Source organism: Canis lupus, chromosome X (genome assembly GCF_011100685.1).
Source record: "Canis lupus familiaris isolate Mischka breed German Shepherd chromosome X, alternate assembly UU_Cfam_GSD_1.0, whole genome shotgun sequence".
Lineage (NCBI taxonomy): Eukaryota > Metazoa > Chordata > Mammalia > Carnivora > Canidae > Canis > Canis lupus.
In genome coordinates, this window is record NC_049260.1 from 120,562,506 (window position 1) to 120,569,476 (window position 6,971).

The following is a 6,971-nucleotide window of genomic DNA, read 5'->3' on the forward strand; positions in this document are numbered from 1 at the left end:
TCCCAAAGCAAGTAGGAAAGAGGAAATAATGAAGATGTGAACAGACATTAGTGAACTAGAAATCAAGCATACAATGGGGAGGTCACTCGAGCCAAAAGTTGGTTTTTTAAAAGGAACAAAAAATTAAACTTTTGGTGGGTTTGATGAAGAATAAAAGAAAATGCATTGATAATAATTGAAAACGATTCATTGTGAATAAAACTATATTGCTATAGTTGTGCAGAAATTAAAAATAGGATATTGTAAATAACTTAATGTCAATATAATTGAAAACGATTCATTGTGAATAAAACTATATTGCTATAGTTGTGCAGAAATTAAAAATAGGATATTGTAAATAACTTAATGTCAATATGTTTGAAAATGTAGATAAAATGGATAAATTCCTAGGAAATAATAACTATCAAAATTAAATCTAGGAATATGGCAGACTAGAAAGCTCTCGGTTCTCAGACCCACATGGAAACGCTAAATAAATAACTAGAAACTGACAAAAATAACTTTATAGGAGCTCTGGAAATCATTTAAAGCAATCACACAAAAGCCAAACCAAGAAAAAGCCACATTTAAAATGGTAGGAAATTTCATGGCACTTTTAGTCACCCTTTCCCTGTAGTTTAATCTGAGTGCTCTCCCATGAAATGCACAGAGTCACCAAATGTGTGACTTTCTAACCTACTGCAAGCTGCTTGATAGATTGATCTCTATTTGCCTAACTCGGTGAATTCAACTAAATATTTAAAGAAGAATGGAGACCAATACTCCTCAAAATCTTTCAAAAGTTGCAGAGGATGAGACACTTTGAGGTGTCTGTGAGGTCAACATTAACCTGATACCCAAACCAAAGACAATATAAAAAAAAATACCGTCTATAAACCCATATCCCCTATGAATATTGATGTAAAAATGATTAACAAAATACTAGATAACTATATTCCACAGCACATTAAAATGATTTTACACCATGACCAAGAGGGACTTATTCTTGGGATTGCAAGGATGGTTCAACGTACACAAATCAATCCATGTGATACACCACGGTAACAGGACGAAGGGGGAAAAAATGACATGGTTCTCTCAATTGATGCAGAAAAAACATTTGACAAAAACTCAAGACCCTTTAATAATAAAAACACTCCATAAAATAGAGACAGAAGGAAACTACATACAAAAGGCCATATAGGAAAGTCCACAGCTAACATTATACCCAATGGTGAAACACTGAGAGCTTTTTCTCTAAGACCAAGGCAAGGATGCTCACCTTCACCACTTCTATTCCACATAGTACTGGAAGTCCTAGCTAAAGCAATCAGACAAGAAAAGACACCCAAACTGGAAAGAAAGAAGCAAAATTATCTTTTTTTAACAAAGATTTTACTTACTTATTCATGAGAGACAGGCACAGGCAGAGGGAGAAGCAGGCTCCCTGCGGGGAGCCTGATGCAGGACTCAATCCCAGGACCCTGGAATCATGACCTGAGCCGAAGGCAGACACTCAACAACTGAGCCTCCCAGGTGCCCGCCAAATTATCTTTGTAGATGACATGATCTTTTAAGTAGAAAAGCCCTCAAGATCCCACAACAAAACTATTAGAACTAATAAGCAAATTCAGCAAAGTTGCAAGATATAAAACCAAATGCAATATTAATTAATTAATTGTCAGTAAGCATTCTGAAGATTGGGGTGGGGTGTGGGGGAGCGAGGGCTTCTTTTCAACACCCACTCCATCAGTGTCCCTTCGATTAGACCCTTGCAGGCCAGGCAGAAGGGGGAACCTCAGAAAATGCTTATGGTTTCTCTTCCAAATGGGAGCTTAGAGGGGGGGCCAAGTGTCTCTGGAATACAGTAATCCGCTCAATCTCATTTGCTGGGGCTTTAAGTCCTGCAAACAGATGCCACCAGCCTCAGCAAAGAAAAGCCAGAAGAGAAGCACCTGTGAGGTCCTGTAGTCTTTCTGACTTGGGCTAGTGTGGGTTTGTTTCCTCATTTTCCTCCTTCTGCAGAAAATTCCAATGATTTTCTTTCCTGGCTCTATGGGCAAATGAATGGTCCTGTTGGGATGTTTCATTGCAGTGCATCCTTTGGCTTCCTTAATATTCCACACAGTCACATCTCCTGCTCTGATGCTCCACATAGTCTTTTCTCCTAGCTTGAAGAGGTGGTGCCTGCACATAACCCACAATTCCCTGCCTTTCATCCATGGACCTCCCTCTGCTTGGGATGGACACAGAAGTAACATTAGGCAGTCCTGAGCTGACAAGTTGATTAAGAGGACAAAACTATTTAAATGAAAGTAATATCTTTTCTGACTTCTTGCTGATTATATCATCATGTAAATATAGCAAGATGCAGGTTGTTTGGAGATGATCTGGAGATGATCTGACTTGGAATACAGGTTAGGCGGGATACACAAAATTCCTCTGGGGAACTGCTGGAGAAGATTCCCAAAAGCTAAGTCCTTTTTTTTTCAAAAGCTAAGTCCTAGGCAGCCCCGGTGGCTTAGCGGTTTAGCAGGACTTCAGCCTGAGGTGTGATCCTGGAGACCCTGGATTGAGTCCCACGTCGGGCTCCCTGCATAGAGCCTGCTTCTCCCTCTGCCTGTGTCTCTGCCTTTCTTTCTCTCTTTTTATTTTTTTTAAAGATTTTATTTATTTATTTATTTATTTATTTATTTATTTATTTATTTATGAGAGACACACACACAGAGAGGCAGAGACACAGGCAGAGGGAGAAGCAAGATCCACGCGGGGAGCCCTACGTGGGACTCAATCCCAGGTCTCCAAGATCACGCCCTGGGCTGAAGGCAGATGCTAAACCACTGAGCCACCCAGGGATTCCCTCTTTCTCTCTCTCTCTCTCTCTCTCTCTCTCTGTGTGTGTGTGTGTGTGTGTGTGTGTGTGTGTCTCATGAATAAATAAATACAATCTTTTTTTTTTTAAAAGCTAAGTCCTTTGGGGCAGCTGAAACTGAGGTTCTCAGAGAGACTTTTAAGATGCTATTGATAGAAAACACAATGGCTTCAAATATGAGATCAAGTCAAAACACAGAAGTGCAAATGTTTCAAATGACCGGGGTCAATTTGCTGTCTGATTGCTACTGACCAGAGCAACTCTACAGTGCTGTATATCTCAGACACAGGGGAGGATTTCTTTAAGGATGGGTCACGAACCTCCTGAGTAAATAGAGGATGATGGCTAAAGCAAGTAGGAAGTAGGCACAGGCCAATATGTAGCAGGGGCGAGATGGCAGGGTGCCAGCCACAGAGTGAACTGGGTTCCTCCAGTCTTTACCAACCATTCCCAAATCCTTACATTTGACTAATTTTAGGATCAGCCAGAGGCTGCGGCCCTCAGTCATAGGGTTGCCAGGTAAAATACAAAGGAGCCAGTCAAATTTAATTTTCCTTTTTTTTTAAATTTAATTTTCCTTTTTTTTAATGTACTTTTCCAATAAGCCCAATAAACAAGTTCCAATAAACAAGCTGGATAATTTGTAGTGTACGTATGTCCAAATATCGCAGGGAACATACTTAGACTCAGATTCTACTCATATTTATTTGAAATTCAATTTCAACTGCGCATCCCATAGTTTCATTTGCTAAAGCAGGTAGCCCTACTCAGGTAAGCCATCAGGTGAGGAAAGGGACATGGTCAGGTCTCTGGTTCCTGGAAGAGCAAAGCAGTGCAGTTCTGTTTCCAGGGAGCTGGGCAGGTTACTAGCAGGTACTGGGCCAGGAACCCCTCACCACAATTGAAGTAGAGGGTGGGATTTAGTCTGAGGACCAAAGCAAGCTTTACAAACAAGTACAAGTGTGTCAAGTCCCAGCAGGACCACACCCTCAGGAGCAGACTGAGTCACTGACTGCCAGGTCTAGAATTCTTTAAATTGCCAGTGACTACTTGTAGGATCAGGTTAAGAGTAGGGTTTCCTTAAGAGAGATCCCTGGGCCACTTGCATCAGAATCACCTGGGCATTTGGAAAACATGCAGATTCCAGGGCCCCACCCCAGATCCAGGGAATCGGAATCTCTAGGGTGAAGCCCAAAAAGCTGTTTTCTCTAAGCAGTCCTGGTGGTTCTAACATGCACTAAAATTGAGATCCAGCTCCCCAGGGCCAGGAACAATGTGTGCAAATAATCAGGCAAATATTGAGTAAGGCACAGCCTCGGGATCCAGATCACCCAAGCTAGACTTCTGTCTTTACCATTCATTATCCATGCAACCTGGGACAAGTGACATAGTTTCTCTGGGCCTCAGTTTCTCCATCGGTGAAACAGGGATAGTAATTGTGCCTATGTCATAGGGCTATTATCAGGATTGAATGAGAATATATGAACAAAGCCCCGAGAGCAATGTCTGGAAACACACACAGGTTAGCCATTGTTAGGGGTTGAATAGACCCACCAGGGAAACAGGACCCATATGGGTACTCATGTCCTATTTCTTGCAATAGAGTGGGCTGAAGCAGAGCACCTAGGGTGAGGGATTTGTGGCACCAGAAGTCATGAGGATGATTAATAAGAGGGACAGTTTTTAAGTGCATGGGTGATCGTGCTTGGCTGGAACAAGAAGCTAGGAAAATGGATATTGTTCATTAAGCTCTAATTAGCAGGTAAATTGTACAAGGGGAAGGGAGTCCAAGTGTTACTACAAGTAATTAATGTGCTTCTTCTCTCCCTGGTAACCCTTTGATTTGAACCGTCTAACCTGTAGTCTTTATCAGGCCCTAAGATCCTGGAAATACTGGCTCCTAATTATTTTGGCGAGCCCCTGATTGCGCTAAAGGAAATGGATATGTCCTACTCTCTCTAATGACTCAAGCACCAGGAGAAGATAAAGTGGTTCTAGCCATGATGAATTATGCCCAGGAGATTTGGAGAGGACAATCATTCTCTTTGTTCATTTAACAAATGTGAACAGTGTCTCCACATTGGGAAAGTGAATGTGACCAGACATAGTCTGTTTAGGAAAATAACCCAGTTGGTTGATGCTCCTAGTCTCAGTGACTTGATTGCTGCCTAAACCCCGGTGCAACTGTTCTTCTGAGGCTCCAGCCCAGCCCCCGGAATCCTGGCCGCACCCCCTTGACCTGAAACTATACCCCTATCTGAGCTTACCGAGCTGCCTGCAGACAGACAGCCTCTGTCCTCTATAGAAGTGTACGAGTTTAGGGATCCCTGGGTGGCGCAGCGGTTTGGCGCCTGCCTTTTGCCCAGGGCGCGATCCTGGAGACCCGGGATCGAATCCCACGTCGGGCTCCCGGTGCATGGAGCCTGCTTCTCCCTCTGCCTGTGTCTCTGCCTCTCTCTCTCTCTCTGTGTGTGACTATCATAAAAAAAAAAGTGTACGAGTTTAGACAGAGTATTAGACACTTTCAGAATAATAATAATAATAATAATAATAATAATAATAATAATAATAGCGAGTGGTTGTTGAAAAGTATTCTGTTCTGAATAGTATTCTAAGTGTTTGCATGTATCATTTCATTCAACTCTCCCATCAATCCTCTGATGAGAGGCACTGAGTATCTGGATTTGAGCTTGTTTATTTTTCAATTAAATTAAATTAAATTAAACTAATTAACATATAGTGTATTATTAGTTTCAGAGGTAGAGGTCAGTGATTCATCAGTTGTGGGTTCAAGCTTGTTTTTATTTTCAAGAGTTGAGTCAAATGCAGCCTCCATCCAGAGGAGCATTGGCCAGAGAAGTCTGGAGTGCTTGAGAAATTCTTTGGCCATCCAGCCTTCCCTGCTTGGCTCTCTTGGGCCAGGGGCTGCTTGAGGCTAAAAGAGAACCCAAAATGTTCACTGTAGCATTACTCAGAATAGCTCCAAGGTGGAAACAGCCCAAAGGTCTCCTGATGGATAAATGGATTAACAAAATGTGGTTTATCCATCCGGTGGAATACTATATGGCTATACAAGGAAACCAGGCATTAATATATGCTACAACATATAAATCCATTGAGACACAAATCAGATTAGTGGTTTCCAGAAGCTGGGGGGCTTGTAGGGGATGGGGAGTGGCTGCTAATGGGTACAGGGTTTCTTTTTGGGTTGATGGATGTTTTGAAATTAGATTGTGGTGATAGTTGCAGGACTTTGGGAATGTACAGAAAACCACTGAATGGTGCACTTTGAAAGAGGAACTATGGTATGTGACTGTATCTCAATAAAAATAATCAAATGAAAAAATGGAACAACGACAAAAGAGAACACAGACGCCACCCTATCAAGTGCGGGAGCAAAATACTATCTGATGAAGCTGGGCTGTGGGAGAAAGGCCCGCAACTGAGAGGCTATAGGGCTCCTCCAGCAGCCTGAGCATGACCCTAGGCAAGTCCTTTAATCTCTCTGAGACTGTTTCCCCATCTGTTAAGCGACATTGTTGTGAGAAGATATATCCCTGATGGGATTTTGAAGACCTAAAATGCTTCTTTAAAATGACAATGCAGGGGGCGCCGGGGTGGTTCAGTTGGTTGAGCCTCTGCTTTCTGCTCAGGTCCTGATCCCAGGGTCCTGGGATGGGGCCCCATGTCGGGCTCCCTGCTCAGGGATCCTGCTTCTCTCTCTCCTCCTGCTCCTTGCATGCTCTCTCTCTCTTTTTCTCTTTATCTCTCTCTCCCTCTCAAATAAATAAATGAAATCTTTTTTTTATAAAGACAATGCATTAATTACAGGCAAGGTATTGTTGTTCTTGCTCTTGCAGAAAATTTGCTCATTTCCAAGCAGAAACTGCTTGCTTGCTCGCTCTCACCTTTGAAAAACAGGGCCAAGTTGTCAGCTGCTGCCCTGATTGCCATGACTGCCCCAATCTTCAAAACATGAGAAATGTGGAGGTTGAGATGGAAGAAAGTTTTGTGTATCAGCCAAAAGAGGGAAAAATCTTTTACTCTCTACCTTCTACACAGAATGCCCCTTGGCATGGCTTTTGCCCGGGATATGGCAAGCTTTCAGTGCTGGGAGTCC